The following is a 14,641-nucleotide window of genomic DNA, read 5'->3' on the forward strand; positions in this document are numbered from 1 at the left end:
AAAAAAAAGCCTACGGCCCCTGGTATTCCCAGGCGGTCTTCCATCCAGGTACTACCCAGGCCTGACCCGGCTTAGCATCTGAGATCAGACAAGATCTGGCGCATTCTGGGTGATGTGGCTGTAGGCAATCTTGTTGGCCACTCTTAACCCTCTTAACAAACGCCAAGATGGTCACCTCGCAAACAAGCAGAAAAATAAAACAGGTAGTCGACGCAAAACAATATATTAAAAAAAGCCTACGGCACCTGGTATTCCCTGGCGTTCTCCCATCCTGGTACTAACCAGGCCCGACCCTCCTTAGCATCCAAGATCAGACGAAATCGGGAGCATTCAGGGTGATGTGGCCGTAGGCGATCTTTCTGGCCACTCTCAACCTTCTTGACAAACGCCAAGATGTTCACCTCGGCAAACAAACAGAAAAATAAAACAGGTCGTCGACGCCAACAACATATAAAAAAAAACTACGGCACATGGTATTTCCAGGCGGTCTCCCATCCAGGTAATAACCAGGCCCGACCCTGCTTAGCATCCGAGATCAGATGAGATCGTATCAATGTTTGGTTGTTTGTATTGAGCAGTGATCTTTCTGTAACCTCTAGCCTCCCTCTGTTGTGATTTATTACAATGTACAGTAGGTAAAAGTACCTCTGCCGGGTTAGCCACTCATATCAAACTTTTTGAAAAAATCGTATTCAGTTTGTTAGATCTTTGTTAGATCAGGTTAGATCAACCGTTGTTTGCGTTAGATCTCACACAGAAGAAGCAATATTAACAGTTATTTGCAGGGGGTCTAACCCATCACCCCCCTTATCAAATTTTCTGGCCAAAAATCATTCAGGCTGATAAATATTCGTTAGATCCGTTAAGATCAAGTGGTTTTAACATTAGATCTCACATCATTTCAGAGATATTCTACATCAAAATAGAGATATTAGGTGGTACATATGGAAGGGTTAGCCCCCCCCCACATGCAATTTTCTGGCCAAAAAACATTCAGGCTTATAGATATTTGTTAGATGATCTCTCATCCAGATACTAACCAGGCCGATCCTGCTTAGCCTCTGAGATCAGACTAGGTCAGGCTTTTTCTGGGTGATGTGGCCATAGGCAACTCCCCCCTTTCATCTCTATCCACCTATCCCCCTCCATTCCTCACTGTGGTGTACATGCCTTTGTTTTTTCTCACATCAATTGAGTTTGGTTGTTTTGCTTGGATTTCCTTTCATCCGTTACCTATTTTTTTATCAAAATTCACAATTTATTCACTATTTGCACCACCAACATCCCCTTTATGGTAACCACCCACCATTCTGCAACATCTTATTTCATAGTCACCATTTCACTGGGCTCTCTTTTCATCCGTTACATAATTTTTTGGCTCATTTACCTCATGTACCTCATTTCAGCCCCATGACTTGTTAATCTCCCCCAGTTGCGACGGGAGACCTCCCTCACTGCTGACTACCTGTGCCATGTGCACACCAGGACTTGGGAAAGCAGTCTTACACTCCCCCCCCTTTTCCCTCCTTGTGTAACATATATTGCTGAATTGTAGAATATATTTTTTATATATGATTGATTATATTGCCATTGATCTTGTGTCTATTAAATCGCAGATGTTTTTCCTGATGAATCAGCCGTGAAACTAGTTGAAACACTGTCCATGACCAAGTCACCTATGTTTAACAGTGTGGTTTAAATCATTAGTGTTTACATTTCCTATTAATCTTGTGACACTGTGTATCATTTCCTTACTATTTAACTCGATTAGCCTTTTACTAATACTTTTTGCCTGTGGTTTCTTAGTGATCAAGTGTACTTCGTGAAAAACTCTATTCTCTTGAATGTGCTTCTTCCAATCTTCCCTCCACCTTATATACCTACTGAGCCTTACATATCTTGCATTCAAAACACTCCAATCATACCATCTACCCATCTCATATACACCTCTCATTGCCTTGTTAGGCATAACCGGGGGCCTTCTACTGTGACCTAACCATGCACACCTCATTTGTAGAGTAATCAACGTGAATCTATTTAAGGTTATCCCTTCCCTCAAGCCCAGCCCCCCCCCCCCCCCCCCCTTAGCCCTACCTCACAAAAAAAGAACAGCTAAATAGAAAAAAAGAAAAATAATAATAAGAAAAAAATACAACATATATAGGGAGAGTTAATCTTTGAGCACGTTTTTTGGTAAATTTATGCTACGTTAATGGGAAAATGTAATAAATAGAAAGAAGGTTTGGCTGCAGAAGTATAGGACTATTCTTACAAATGTCTCATCTCAAACCCTATTTCTCTTGTTTTTACTCTCCTATATACCTCCCACTAAAATATTTTAAAATGCTAGAAGCCCTTCTAGGTGCCTTTGTATGGGGTAAAAATAGGCACAAACTTGCCTGGCAAACGCTCAAGAACTCAACAGACAGGGGGGGCACAGCATTACCAGACTTCAACCACTATTACATTGCAGCACAGCTCTCCCAGTTTTTCCACCTGGATAAGACTGATGGAGTTCGCTTCATAACCTTGATTTTCCACAAGTGTGCTCAACAAACGGGTGACACACTATATGCTATTACCATGGGCTCAGGCACCATTGGTTCAGATGAAGAAATTGCACCTATCCTCCAACAATACAGGCGCATATGGGATATAGCCACTGGTAAATTAGGAATCTCAACTTACAATGACTATACGCCATTATGGAACAACAAACATATGAAGGAATTTGTAAAAATTCAGGTACAATAGATCTGGAGCAAGCGAGGTGTGTACTATTTGCAACACCTACTTTCTAGAGGTACCCCCAAACCTTTTAACCAATTACAGGAGGAGTTTGCAATACAAAACAATATGCACTTTCTATACCTACAGGGTAGACACGTGGCTCGTTCACAATTCCCACGAGAAGTTTACCCGCCACCTACCCCTAACCCTATTATGTCCGTGGCTAGAAGCGCCGACCCCAAGGGCCTTATTTCATCTTACTATCATATGCTATCCACCCCAATCAATTTCTAACAAAATCGCATACGCCCCAAAGATACGGGGGGAAAGAGATTTAGGTCAGATGGCAGATGGGGAATGGGAGGAGGCACTCGAGATATGCAGAGAGGTTTCTCCCAAGCTATCAGATAGACTATCCCAAATCTAAATATTACATAGAGCTTACCTCACCCCTCTTAAGCCTTGTACACACGGTCAGTGAATCCGTCGGAATGCGTCTTATCGGACCGCGTCGTCGGATAATCCGACTGTGTGTGGTATGCATCGGACTGATTCCGTCCGAATCTCCGTCGGACCCAATTTTCCAACATGTTGGAAATATTTCCCGACCAACTGGGCCGGTCGGACCTAATCCGATCATGTGTAGAGCATTTTGATCGGACCAAGTGCCACGCATGCTTACATTCAAATTCCGACACGGAAGTGCTCGTTCAGGTAAAACTACTGCTCGTAAGCGATATAGCACATTCGTCACGCTGCAATGTTAAAAAATCATTCATCAAGCGCATTCTCTTGTTCTTTAACAATGCTGCAAGAACGAACTTCTTTTGATGCTCATAGTCACACACACTTCTCCCAAACGGATTTCACTACTCTTTTTTAACCATTTCAGCAATACAATTTTAGTTTGCGTCACATCTACACAATTTTTGATTTTGTTTTTTATTTTTTGGATGTTTTGGGGGGGGGGGGATTCCCTAAAAATCTCCTTTAAAGACACTTTGCTCATTTCTCCTTATTTTTTTTTTTTATGTGTGTAAAATTACAACAACATTATTGTATTTTTTATATTTTCTTTTTCTTTTTTAATCGACAGGAGTGTTGTTACCCCTTGTTATTTAGTTCACTTTGTATTTTTGAAATGTACCTGCCTGCTCACAAATAAACTGTACTTCTTGAAGAAAAACACATTACACAAGTATTTCATCAAAGAAAATAAAAATTGATTTTGTTTGCTAGAAAATAAAACTAGGAACGCAGCACTGGAGAAACTTCTTAACTTTGGTGCAGCATTTGGCCCCCAGGGCAGACATGACTAAATGAGATATTAAAAAATTGGTGGCCTGAAGAGTAGATATCTCAGGGAGAGAAGTCTGGTCCCAAAGTCCTAGAGAGCAGGAAATTAAGATGCCATTTCTGTCCCCGGGATGTGGATCTTCAAGAGGCTGCATCTTCTGGCACACCAGACTCAACCCAGGCCATCACTCTCTGGTCTTCCTTTGTGACTTCCCACCAGGCATCCTTCCAGGCTGTGGCTGGTCTCCTGTAGCTGGGGCAGGAGGAGGAGGGCGTTAGTGGACCTCCTAGCTGCCACTTGCCACAGCCTCCCCCCGACTGAGGTCATCCTGTGTATGAAAAGGGGACATAGTTTTAGTTTTTTGATCATCAATCACACCATTTTGTGCTCCTGGCTTTTGCTAATTGAATGTTACCAAATAGAATAGACAATCATTCTGACACCAGCATTTTTCTTTCCCGTCCCAAACATTTTTGGTCACTACTGTCTCTTGAGATGTAAACCACTTGGAGAAATCTCAACTTACTGATCAATAAGAACATCTAGTTAACATCATTAAATGTAACACAAGAAATATGTTCAACAATGCAATACCTGTCTCAAGCTGGGCCCCACCACATGGTGCTGCCTGGAAGGCCAAGGTTGGACATCAGAAGCCTCAGCTGGGGGTGAAGGATGCCTTGGAGGAAGCCTGGAGAGTGGTGGCCTGAGTGGTGGCCTGGGTACCCCTTGGTCTACCAGAAAATGCAGCCTGTCAAAGTGCACCATCCTGCTCTCAAGGACTCCAGGTACTTCTTTCTCTCCCTGAAATATGTAAGCTTCATGGCCACAATTTTGCGATTCAGAAAGGTCATGTCTGCCGTGGGGACCATGATCTGCAACAAAGCAAGCAGTTTCTCCAGTGCTGCGTTCCTCTTTGATCTGTCATTATAAAACTTGTTGTGGAACTGCCACAAGCAGGGCATCTCCATGTACAGTTCTATGAATAGCCCCATAAAGTTGGCATTGTTGAATGGATCCATTTTGTCTGCAAGACACAACACAAGACAAACCCTCAAATACTAATAATGCAATTAAAATCCCTCCTAATCTTGTCCCAACATCTGCCTAGATACAAGCAGTCTAGTCTAGTGAAGCAACAATTTAAAAATGTTACCTTCATTTCCATGTTCGCCGCGTCCGTGACTCACACTCTCCTCCCAGATCGTACGGACGATACACATGTGTTTTATTTACAGTGCGCATGCGTGAAACTCCGCCCGCCCCTGACGTTCTTTCCAGACTATTCCCCGCGCCTTCGCTTCCCACGCAGTGGGGAGAGCACATGGCGGAGAAAACGCAGGTGCGCACTAATAGTTCCACTAACGAGGAGGAGGGTGAGGAAAGCCCGGAGCCTGAAACGTCCCGATCCAGGAAGACAGGATTTAAGACCTCAAATATCTCGTTTGGAGAGATGTTGGAGATGGTCGACATATTGAACAGGACCGACTATGATGGGAAGTATGGACCTTACCCAAACCCAAATATCAGAAAGGCCAAGATCATGAATAAAGTTGTGAAGAGTCTTCTGAAGAATTTTGGGGTACGCCGATCCAAGGATCAACTGAGAAAACGCTGGTCAGACCTGAAACTGAGGGAGCACGAGCAGTACATAAGGATCAAGCGTGTTCTTAAAAAAAGTAAGTAGTTGTCATGTGTTCATATCATTATTCTTGCTTGCATACATGCTCCATGTGCTTTGATTTCATGTTGTGCATTTTAAAATGGCCACTTTCAAGGTCATGGTTTTGTTCGTTCCTATGAAACATCGTTCTGCAGGGAAGTATTCCAGCTTAACAGTGTCCCCAATAATGTTCTCACCTTGTAACTCTGCCCAAAAACACAATTGTACAACACTTCCAAGCAATGTTTCATATTCCTATTTCTGCCCTCTGTGTGCTAATTAATCTTTGCTTACATTCTCATAGGGGAGAGAAGACTCGGCAAGTATGAGGACACCAGGGACCATGAGGACACCAGGGACCACACCCCTCCCAAAGAAGGGCAACTTCCAAAAGCAGAAACAGAGGAGCAGGAGCAGTAGGAGGAGGAGGAAGGAGAGATCGTTGAGGTTGGACAAATTGTCACCACAACAGGTGAGTGTCGGAGAACACGGCTTCCGGTAAGCTCATCAATGTATATCACCATATTTGGATTACATGGTGTGTTTGTTTGCTTTGTTTTCTAGGTGATGTGGAGGAAGATTCCCGTTTTACCAGTGAAAGTGCCCAGATCTTGATCGGGGAGATAATGGGGAGCAATCGGGATTTGGAAATTCTACAACAAAACATCAATGATGGTAAAAATAAAATGAAGAACATCATTGATGTTTTGGGGAGAGTGTGAAAACGAAAAACTAGATAGGGTTTTATTTTTGCTTTTTAACATAAAAATTTTGTATTTTGCATAATTAAAAATTTGGAAGATGCACAGAGTGTGTAAACATGCGCTATCTCCCATCATGGGGGATCAATGTACATGTTTTGTGGAAAGTGTCTGAGATGAAGGGGTTGCAGCCCCAAAGCATGTACATTGATCCCCCATGATGGAAGATAGCACATGTTGACACACTGTGTGCATCTTCCAAATTTGGATTTTTCAGGGGTCACACCCCATGTGATGAAGGCGATATCAGCCCAGTTTGTACATACTCATGTCTGATATTGTCTTCACTTTTCCAAGTTGAACTTTGTAAGTTCCTGTGTTCTGTATTTTATGGTTTGATACATGCCTGTTTACACAAAAAAAAAAAAAGTAAAAAAAAATCTGATTAAACTCTGTTTTGGATACCCAAAATCTCTTGGTTTGTTGTAAAAACCTTTAATAAACGCACATATGAATGTGCTTGTATTAAAAAGTTGAATTCTCAACAATGTGTGGCTTCCTTTTTCATTGGGCTTAAAATGTATTTGTAGTCAAATTTGAGTTTGTGCTGAGAAGGAGTGCGATTTAATAAAGGCAACTCCACTTTGCACTCCAAGTGCAGTTTCAGGTGTACTTTTGCAGTGCACTTGTAGTGCATAGTGGATGTGCCTTTAGTAAAAAGCACCCACAGTGATGTGTAAATTTGGACAATCATGCCATTTTCCTGCCATGGTGCTGAAAATGAGCACGATTTTGGTCAGTAATTCACTACATATATTAATTACAAAAACAAGGTGTGTGTGTAGCAGACCCACAACATAATAACATTATCTGAAGAAGAGACTGTCCCCTCATCTCGCTGTGAACTTGGGTTTGCACTGTTGGTGAAAAAGGCACAACTTTAATAAAAATGGCGTTGAAGGACACTGTGTAGTGAAACAAGAACAAAAACTAGTAATTTGACAAATCAACATTGCATGCAGATTAGCCAGTTGCCGACCGCCGCACGACGATGTACGTCAACAGAATGGCACGGGCATGCATATGGGCGTACATGTACGTCCCTGCCTTCCCGCGGGTGGGGGGCACGATCGGGCCCCCCCCCCCGGTGCCAGCGGCGGTCAGAATCCGTGCAGAAGCGATCCGGGATGAGGGGGCGGCCATTCATTCATGGCCACCCCCTCGCGATCGCTCCTGACGAATGAAATTGCAGCATTACATCACTTCCTCTCCTGTAATGTAAACACAGGCAGAGGAAGTGATCTAATCTCTCCTCGTGTCGGTCTTTTTCGTTCCGGCACCGAGGAGAGAGGATCTGTGAGTTGCACCAACACACTACACTTACAGTAGAACACGCCAGGCACACTTTCACCCCCCGATCACCCCCCCAATCACCCCTGCACCCCCAGTCACAGTGACACCAATTGCATTTTTTTTATTTTTTTATTATTGCATTGGTGTCATTTGTGACTGTAATAACTGTTAGGGCAGTTAGGGTTAGCCCCCTTTAGCTCTAGGATACCCCCCTAACCCCCCCAATAAAGGTTTAACCCCATGATCACCCCCCATCGCCAGTGTCACTAATAAGCGATAGTTTTTCTGATCGCTGTATTAGTGTCACAGGTGACGCTAGTTAGGCAGGTAAGTATTTATGTTCGCCGGAGCTTTTTATAGCGTCAGGGACCCCCATATACTACCGCATAAAGCCCCCTGATTGCCCCCTAGTTAACCCTTTCACCAGTGATCACCATATAACTGTTACAGGTGACGCTGGTTGGTTAGTTATTTTTTTATAGTTTCAGGGCACCCGCCATTTATTATCTAATAAAGGTTTAACCCCCTGATCACCCGGCGGGTGATATAAGTTTGAAGGTCAGATAAGGTCTGCGTCGCCCCAGGCAGCATCAGGTTAGTGCCAGTACCGCTAACACCCACGCACAAAGCATACACCTTCCTTAGTAATATAGTATCTGACCTTTTTTTTTTAGCTTGTTTCCCAAGGTGACCATCTTGGCATTTGTCAAGAGAGTTGAGAGTGCACAAAGAAATTGCCTACGGACACAACACCCTGAAAGCGCCCAATCTCGTTTGGTCTCAGAGGCTAAGCAGGGTTGGGCCTGGTTTGTACCTGGATGGGAGACCGCCTGGGTTTTCCAGATGCCGCAGGCTTCTTTTTATGTTGTTGGCGTTGACTTGTTTTTTTTGTTTGTTTCCCAAGGTGACCATCTTGGCGTTTGTCAAGAGGGTTGAGCGTGCCTGAAAAAATCTACTATGGCCGCATCACCCTGAAAGAGCCCAATCTCATTTGATCTCAGAGGCTAAGAAAGGTTGGGACCTAAATAGTACCTGGATGGGAGACCGCCTGGGATTTCTCGATGCCATAGGCTTTAGTTTTGAGTTGTTGGCATTGACTTATTTTTTTATTCTTTTAAGTATAAGTAGAACAACATAAATATAACAGTCAACCATACAGCATGACCCAGGGTCACAATTACATGGTAACAAAAAATAGGCAGCCAAATAACTCTGGGTTCTCAGAGGGGAGTCCTACAGTTTCATGCAGAAAAGAGACATGTAGTACAGTAGAACTAGTGCAGCTCCGTTCGGACAAATGTAATCATGGAGAACAACTGGGACCACAGCGAGCCAGCTTATCATGACCTATGTGAACCAGAGTAAAATATGAGCCGGTCGTGTCCAGAACCCTGGGGTTCTTCTGGGTCCCGAAGGCTAGTAAGGAGACAAGGCATAGTCAAAAGGGAGGATGGGGGGAGAAGAGAGTGCAAAGACGGAGAGAGAGGAGGGGGGGGGGATGGCGGCGGGGAAAAAAAGAAAAATAAAGACAAAAAGGGAGGGGGGGAATGCCACCCAGGGCAGACGTGGTCTACGTAGGTAAACGTTAGATGTTCAGTCGTTTTCTGGGACAGGGGCACTGCTCACCTCCCGAATGTAGTCTCGAGTACCAGTAAAATACCTCCAGGGCCTCCATGTAACACTAAATGCCTCTTCAGTGTTGTGAAGGGTGGCGGTCAATTCTTCCATCCAGAGAATATGATTGACTTTGGAATACTACAGCACCTTGGATGGGGGCTGAGGCTGCCTCCTGGGAATGCAGGCCCGGGCGGCGTTCAGGAGTTGCATCGTGAGGGTTTTTTTGTATTTTTGAACAGGCTGTTCGGTCAAGTGTAGAAGACACGCTGCTGGGTTGTCTGTCACCTCCACCCAAAAGTTCCTCAAGGCCGGGCATGCCCAGAAAATGTGTCCCATGGTCCCCGTATCTGAATTGCACCTCCAACAAACATCCGGGATCGAACTATTCATTTTATTCAGAAGGTGTGGGACTCTATACCAGCGTGAGACTATCTTGTATCCTGATTTTTGATATTGGTTTGCGATGGAAGCTTTATGTACTAAGGTCAGGATCTTCCCTATCTGTTGTGGGGTAAATGTAATGCCTAAGTCCCTCTCCCATTTGTGGATAAATGGTGGGGTCGACTCCTCCTCCTGACTACGCAATAGGTTGTACAGGAGGGAGAGGGTGTGTCACACAGGTTCCCTTTTGTGACAGATGGAGTCATAGGGCGTCAGGTCTCAAGGAGTGTAGGGGGCCCTTTGTATGGCCAGAAGAAAGTGACGAAGTTGATAAGCACTAAACAAGTCAAGCGAAGAGAAAGCTCGGCGACAGTTTGCGTGGTCGGGAGCCCTCCCGAGGGCCACACCTCTCCCAAGCGCTGTTTCTCCACCACTGTCAACTGTCGCAGTTTCTTGTTGGTAAATCCCGGTGGGAAGTCTGGATTACCTATAACCGGAGTCATTGGTGAAGGCAGGGGAGCAATGTGTGTGCAGCTGAACAACCTCCGCACAACAGCCAACGTAGCTCCCACTACGGGGTGATCTCTGAGGTCTTTTGGTAGGGAGGACAGGAGCCACGGGGAGGTCAATATGGGAATGGATCCATCCTCAATCTCCATCTCCACCCACTGCTTGTGTGGGCCATTACAATGCCAATCAACGACTCTCGCTAGCAGAGTCGCTCTGTAGTATTGTCTCAGATCTGGGAGACCCAGACCCCCCTTGTCCTTTGGTCTGGCAAGCAATTGCAAACGAGCTCTGGGCGGTTTGCGCGCCCAAATAAAGTCCGGGAGCAGCACCTGCAGTTGTCTGAAAACAATTGGGGGTAACGGCCATCATTTTGAATGCATTACAGCGCCCGAACCAGGTCAGTGTTAAAACATGCCAGTTTCCCAAATCAGATTTCAGTCTATTCAGCAGAGGGACAAAATTAAGCGGGTACAATTGCGCCAAATCCTCTGCGATGTCAACGCCCAGGTAACGTATCGATTTTTCAGCTCAGTAGAATGGAATAGCGGAGCGTAGCCTCTTGGCCTCAACATCCGGGACCGATATATTCAATACAGCCGACTTGGCACAATTGATTTTATAGTTTGATAGGCTGTCGTATCGTCGGAGAGCCGCCAGTATATTGGGAAGCGAAATGTGTGGATTGGAGACGAAAAAATTAGATCGTCAGCGTACGCCGCAATTTTGTGGTGTGCCGAGGGTTTGGATATGCCAGTAATATTCGGGTCATTCCGAACGTGACACATAAGTGGTTCCACTGTCAGAATAAAAATTAGGGGAGACAGAGGGCACCCCTGCCTCGTCCCATTAGTGATGGGGAAAGAGTCCGAGCACCACTCATTCACCGTACCGCTGCCGACGGCGTGGAGTAAAGCGACATTACCCAGCTCATCATGTTGAGGCCAAGACCTATATATTCCAGGGTGACCTGCATAAAGTGCCAGGCCACCCTGTCAAAGGCCTTCTCCGCGTCTGTTGACAACATAAGCAAGGGCCTTCCCTGTACATGCGCCGCATGGATTAAATTGAGGACTCGGGCCGTATTGTCTCTAGCTTCTGACTTATTTTTCATTTTTTTGCTTGTTTCCCAAGGTGACCATCTTGGCGTTTGTCAAGGGGGTTGAAAGTGCCTGAAGAGATTGCCTACGGGCACATCACCCTGAAAGCACCCGATCTTGTTTGATGTTGGAGGCTAAGAAGAGTCGGGCCTTGTTAGTACCTGGATGGGAGACCGCCTGGGAATACCAGGTGTCGTAGACTTCTTTTTATGTTGTTGGTGTTGACCTGTTTTTTTTTTCGCTTGTTTCCCAAAGTGACCATCTTGGTGTTTGTCAAGAGTGTTGAGAGTGTCTAAAGAGATTGCCTATGGCCACATCACTCTGAAAGCACCCAATCTCGTCTGATCTTGGAGGCTAAGAAGAGTCGGGCCTGGTTAGTACCTGGATGGTAGACCACCTGAGAATACCAGTTATTGTAGGCTTCTTTTTATGTTGTTGGCATTGATTCGTTTTTTTTTTCGCTTGTTTCCCAAGGTGACCATCTTGCCATTTGTCAAGAGGGTTGAGAGTGCCCAAAGAGATCGCTTACAGCAGCATCACCCTGAAAGAGCCCTATCTCTTCTCTTCTCTGAGGCTAAGAAGGGTTGGGCCTAGTTAGTACCTGGATGGGAGATGGCATTGGAATACCAGGTGCCGTATTCTTCTTTTTATGTTGACATTGTCCTGTATTTTTTTCGCTTGTATCTCAAGGTGACTATCTTGGCATTTGTCAAGAGGGTTGAGAGTGCCCAAAGAGATTGCCTATGGGCACATAACCCTGAAAGCGCCCGATCTCCTCTGATCTCAGAGGCTAAACAGGGTTGGGCCTTGCTAGTACCTGGATTGGAGACCACCTGGGAATACTAGGTGCTGTAGGCTTCTTTTTATGTTGTTGGCCTTCACCTGTTTTTTTTTCACTTTTTTCCCAAGGTGACCATCTTGGCGTTTGTCAGGAGGGTTGAGAGTGCCGGAAGAGATCACCTTTGGCCCCATCAACCTGAAAGCGCCCAATCTCGTCTGATCTCGGAGGCTAAACAGTGTCGGGCCTGGTTAGTACCTGGAGGGGAGACCGCCTGGGAATTCCAGGTGCCATAGGCTTCTTTTTATGTTGTACTAACCAGTGATGGGCCTGGTTAGTACCTGGAGGGGAGACTGCCTGGGAAGACCAGGTGCCATAGCAGGATCTGGCCTGGTTAGTGTCTTCATTGGGAGATCGCCTGGGAATACCGGATGCCGTAGGATTCTTTTTATGTTATTGGCTTTGACCTGTTTTTTTTAGCTTGTTTCCCAAGGTGACCATCTTGGCCTTTGTCAAGAGGCTTCAGAGTGCCCAAAGAGAGTGCCTATGGCCAAATCACCCTGAAAGAGCCCAATCTCATCTGATCTCGTAGGCTAAGCAGCGATGGGCCTGGTTAGTATCTGGATGGGAGACAGCCTGGGAATACCAGGTGCCGTAGGCTTCTCATTATGTTTTCAGCGTTGACCTGTTTTTTTTCCCTTGTTTCCCAAGGTGACCATCTTGGCATTTGTCAAGAGGGTTGAGAGTGCACTAAGAAATAGCCTACGGGCACAACACCCTGAAAGTGCCCAATCTCGTTTGGTCTCAGAGGCTAAGCAGGGTTGGGACCGGTTTGTACCTGGATGGGAGACCGCCTGGGTTTTCCAGATGCCGCAGGCTTCTTTTTATGTTGTTGGCGTTGACTTGTTTTTTTTGTTTGTTTCCCAAGGTGACCATCTTGGCATTTGTCAAGAGGGTTGAGCGTGCCTGAAAAAATCTACTATGGCCGCATCACCCTGAAAGAGCCCAATCTCATTTGATCTCAGAGGCTAAGCAGGGTTGGGACCTGGTTAGTACCTGGATGGGAGACCGCCTGGGATTTCTCGATGCCATAGGCTTTAGTTTTAAGTTGTTGGCATTGACTTATTTATTTATTTATTTTTTATTCTTTTATTAAGTATAAGTAGAACAACATAAATATAACAGTCAACCATACAGCATGACCCAGGGTCACAATTACATGGTAACAAAAAATAGGCAGCCAAATAATTCTGGGTTCTCAGAGGGGAGTCCTACAGTTTCATGCAGAAAAGAGAGAAACCCCACCTCCGACATGTAGTACAGTATAACTAGTGCAGCTCCGTTCGGACAAATGTAATCATGGAGAACAACTGGGACCACAGCGAGCCAGCTTATCATGACCTATGTGAACAAGAGTAAATCATGAGCCAGTCGTGTCCAGAACCCTGGGGTTCTTCTTGGTCCCGAAGGCTAGTAAGGAGACAAGGCATATTCAAAAGGGAGGACGGGGGGAGAAGAGAGTGCAAAGGCGGAGAGAGAGGGGGGGGGTGGCGGCGGGGAAAAAAAGAAAAATAAAGACAAAAAGGGACGGGGGTGGGGAATGCCACCCAGGGCAGACATGGCCTACGTAGGTCATGGGGTCATGGGTCGTAGGTAGGTTCAGTCGTTTTCTGGGACAGGGGCGCAGCTCACCTCCCGAATGTAGTCTCGAGTACCAGTAAAATACCTCCAGGGCCTCCATGTAACACTAAATGCCTCTGCAGTGTTGTAAAGGGTGGCGGTCAATTCTTCCATCCGGAGAATATGATTGACTTTGGAATACCACAGCACCTTGGATGGGGAAATATATGGAAAGTAGTGTTGCGCAGTACTGGATAGGTAGATATTAACTTGAAAATGTAATAGGTTATGTCCGCATCACAGTAATTAAAAGAATAGGTGTGCTGTCACCCAGACTAGAAAGGGTGATATATAGGAGGCCAGAATTGGCAAAGTGACATAAAAAATGATGCTAAAGTGTGAATAAATCTGTGTAAGTGTCCTCTACGTCACAATGTGAATATCATAATACATAAATAATCAACAAAATAAAATATAAATAATCAACAAAATAAAATAGTGATTCTTAATGCGATTAACAGAAAATCGCATAAACAGTGTCAGTGCTTAACGTTGAAAAAATGTCTACTACACCATAAAATAAAAACCAATATACATACAAAAAGTCACTAAAAACCAGGATTATGTAAAAAGAACTTAATAGTGACTAAGAAATCGCATACAGTGCCAGTGCCAAGAATTATTGTAGATAAATGCGTATAAATGTCTTTATACCATATGCTGAATCGTGTGGGTGCGGTTAACTTATATAAACGTGCGACATAAAACAAAGGATAAAACGTGTAAAAAACCACAAAGAGATAAGATCTCTTAAAAAAAATAAAAATAAAATAAAATCGCAGTGAATGTGCACAGTGATTTAAAACTATATCAACCAATAAATATAGTTAAAGG

At 44.8% G+C, this 14,641-nt stretch overlaps 7 pseudogenes; 5 read left to right on the top strand and 2 right to left on the bottom strand.

Annotated features, from left to right (window-relative positions):
* Positions 1 to 7: 7 nt before the first annotated feature.
* On the bottom strand, positions 8 to 126 carry LOC143931205 (5S ribosomal RNA; annotated as a pseudogene).
* Positions 127 to 233: 107 nt separating this feature from the next.
* Positions 234 to 352, bottom strand: LOC143932230 (5S ribosomal RNA; annotated as a pseudogene).
* An 11,080-nt stretch (positions 353 to 11,432) lies between these two features.
* On the top strand, positions 11,433 to 11,551 carry LOC143932166 (5S ribosomal RNA; annotated as a pseudogene).
* Positions 11,552 to 11,652: 101 nt separating this feature from the next.
* Positions 11,653 to 11,771, top strand: LOC143932599 (5S ribosomal RNA; annotated as a pseudogene).
* Positions 11,772 to 12,088: 317 nt separating this feature from the next.
* On the top strand, positions 12,089 to 12,207 carry LOC143931744 (5S ribosomal RNA; annotated as a pseudogene).
* Positions 12,208 to 12,307: 100 nt separating this feature from the next.
* Positions 12,308 to 12,426, top strand: LOC143931680 (5S ribosomal RNA; annotated as a pseudogene).
* A 243-nt stretch (positions 12,427 to 12,669) lies between these two features.
* LOC143931606 (5S ribosomal RNA) lies at positions 12,670 to 12,788 on the top strand (annotated as a pseudogene).
* Positions 12,789 to 14,641: the final 1,853 nt, after the last annotated feature.

This window comes from Lithobates pipiens, unplaced genomic scaffold (assembly GCF_037356315.1).
Source record: "Lithobates pipiens isolate NorthernLeopardFrog02 unplaced genomic scaffold, aLitPip1_a1.2 Scaffold_25, whole genome shotgun sequence".
Lineage (NCBI taxonomy): Eukaryota > Metazoa > Chordata > Amphibia > Anura > Ranidae > Lithobates > Lithobates pipiens.